Source organism: Pinus tabuliformis, chromosome 7 (assembly GCF_031772625.1).
Source record: "Pinus tabuliformis cultivar Carrire ecotype Pingquan chromosome 7, CPIR1, whole genome shotgun sequence".
Lineage (NCBI taxonomy): Eukaryota > Viridiplantae > Streptophyta > Pinopsida > Pinales > Pinaceae > Pinus > Pinus tabuliformis.
This window is the reverse complement of record NC_142293.1, coordinates 1,974,318,018-1,974,321,122: the sequence shown is the minus strand read 5'-3', so window position 1 is coordinate 1,974,321,122 and position 3,105 is coordinate 1,974,318,018. Positions and strand designations below refer to the sequence as shown.

Sequence of the window (3,105 nt, the reverse complement as noted above, 5' to 3'; positions counted from 1 at the left end):
ATTGAATTTAATTATATTAGAAACAAAGTAATTTTTATTTAGAATATAAATAAAAGTTAATAGAAAAATTATATCTATTTTCAATTAGTTAATTTAATTTATAATTTAATTTATTTTAATCAAAGATTAACCAGATTAATTGATATAAAACCTTATAATCCTATTATCTAAGTCTGATGAAGAACATATTTTTATCCATTTATATAAGGATTAAGAAGTAAAATTAAAACATAAATTATTAAATGAAAAAACCCATAGGAAAAAAAAACTAGAAAAACAATCCAAAGTTATATGAAATTTGGCATGTATTAATTCCAAAAATCTTATGAAATAAAAAATCTGATCAACATTTTAAAATTAAAAAATTCAAATATGAAAAACAATGTGATTTAACAATTTAATTTTATTAAAATTATGATAATTTTGAAATATTTTTATGATAATTTTGAAATACTTTTATTGATGTTACTTTTATTTTTAATTTTTTTTCCTCAATAATTTCTTATTACTCCTCATATTCAACATATATTTATACAATAATTTTATTACTTTAACATATAATAATTTAAAAAATTTCTAATAAAAATCCATTTATATAATAGTTTTATTTATTTAAAATTTTAAAAATTAACAAAATTCAAATAAGGGAAAAAAAATAAATGAATTAACCTTTTCATTTCAATGGATGCATTCGATTTGAATTAAACTTTTCTGGACGGATTTAAAGCTTATGACAAACAGACGTCAATGAATTCATCATTTCCGCTAATATATGTCAAGTAAAGAATCCTTATAAATTTTCCCAGAGTGCTTTCTACTGAATGTCGTGGAAGAGTGTATGTAAATAATGACCGAATGAATTTTTTGCAAAGCGTTTTCGACCGAATGCTGTGGAGGAACATTTCTTAAGTTACCAACTTCTAACCCTTGCCTCTGTGTTTTAATCCAAAGAAACAGTGAAAAATGAAAAAAAAAACAAGATTCAATTCAAGCACAATATACTACTCTCTTTTTTTGAAATAGTGCGCGTTGATCCTCAAGAGAGGGGAAATCCGAAAGATGTGAAAGAGAGGGGAAATTATACTCTGAGACTGATTATTCAGACGGGGCATTGAAACATTTATCTTCATTGCATGTATTGAGACAGTCTCCTTTGTTTTGATGTTTCAAAGTCATGTGATCTTCAGCCTTAGCATGGGAGGAAGAAGAAGATTGGCAAGGGGTCTGTGGAGGTATTGTCGGAGATGACGTCTCACTTCCACTAGATTGACTGCATTTTTTTCGGTTGAAGGGTTGTTGAGGATGTTGACCATAGAGTCTAGAACTAGAATGGAATGACCTATTATCGCTCTACGTCGGTAAATTTATTTGGGGATTTTGCAGATACATATCAAATGATGGCGCCTTTGAAGTAGCAGAAGCTGAAGCAGCCTTCAATCAACCCCTGAAAGTTCCCTAAAGCAATCGTTAAAATAGCCATTAAACTGTTTTAAAAGCTTCTCAGAATTTAATTAACCTGTCTACAGTATAGGGTCCAATGAACCAGGTAAGTAAAGGAAGATCATAGACCTATCCATTCGCTTTTTTAAAAATCTCTATACATGTGCCTTCCTCGACTTTGAAAGCTCTGCAAAAATCAAGAAACCTCATAAAAAATAACACAACTAGACATTAAGAAAAGTGTTTGTATGCCATGACAGATTAGACTGTGTGCGACAACAACTTCGAGGTATGGGCGGAAATGGCCTTTGGACCCTTTTGGGATTACTAGTGGGCTGGTGGAGGTGGATCAACGGCGTTATCAGCAATGTTGCCATCCCGGTTCTCTGTTTCAATTACCTGCCGGCCTTTGGCCACGGTTGGGTCAGAGACGTGGGGAATCTAATTTTCACGATTGTCCTAAGCTACTTGAACTTCACGGGGCTCTCGATCGTGGGTTGGACAGCGGTCATTCTGGGAGCGATGTCATTGTTCCCGTTTATCCTAGTGGCCCTGATTTCGATTCCTCGGATTAAGCCCTCGCGCTGGCTCGTGGGAAACCAGGGTAACATGGATTGGTCCTTGTATTTCAATACGTTGTTCTGGAACTTGAATTTCTGGGACAACGCTAGCACTCTGGCTGGGGAGGTGGAGAAGCCGCAACAGACATACCCCAGGCATTGCTCTGGGTTGTGGTCATGACTGTCTTGGGATACATCGTGCCCTTACTTACGATCTTAGGTGCGCTGGAGCTGGACCAGGACTTCTGGGGCAATGGCTACCCAGCCGAAGCCGCAGGGCTCATTGGCGGTGCGTGGCTCAAGTACTGGGTTGAGGTCGGCGCCGCGCTGTCCGTCGTGGGGCTCTTCGAAGCCCAGCTGAGCAGCGTTTCATTCCAGTTGCTGGGCATGGCGGAGATGGGCATCCTCCCCTCCATCATGGCCACGAGGTCGCCGACCTTCAATATGCCCACTTGGGGCATCCTTATCTCCGCCTGCGTGACGCTGGGGATTTCCTGCGCGGTTTCAAATTTGAATTTCATTCGCCCGCGAACAATTTAAAAATTTGAGCATACTATCATGTATGCTCCATGCCATAACCTCCAAATGCATTGCGTACCCCATGGTACTGTCAACCCAATTTCTGGGATCCATCATGCCCATGGTGGATCACGTGGCATCAAAAGCCATGGTTGATGAATGATGCACACATTCTCCTATTAATCGGAAACTGTTAGCCGGGAAATGATGCACACGGGTTGACAGTTAGAGCCGATGTCAGAACCCGTGTCCCAAGACTGTCCTTAGAGTCTCTTAAGAGAGCATTAATTCATTCAACTCTTTCCGATTAATAGGAAAGTTAGGGATATACAGAAGATATGCGCATATCTTCCGCATATCTTCCGTATATGCGCAATTACCGTATATGTGCAATTTTTGTATATGGAATTTGCGCATATACGATGTAGATACATGAACGAAAATATGCACAAATTCAATATACAGAAATTGTGCATATACGGAAATTGCGCATATACGAAAGATATGCTCATATCTTCCGTATATCCATAACTTTCCTATATGTGCATATCTTCCGTATATGCACGTCGTTAATGTATCTGCATCG

At 37.6% G+C, this 3,105-nt stretch overlaps 1 pseudogene; it reads left to right on the top strand.

Moving 5' to 3' along the window:
• Positions 1-1,537: 1,537 nt before the first annotated feature.
• Positions 1,538-2,540, top strand: LOC149256381 (putative polyamine transporter At3g13620 pseudogene; annotated as a pseudogene).
• The last annotated feature ends 565 nt before the right edge of the window (positions 2,541-3,105 follow it).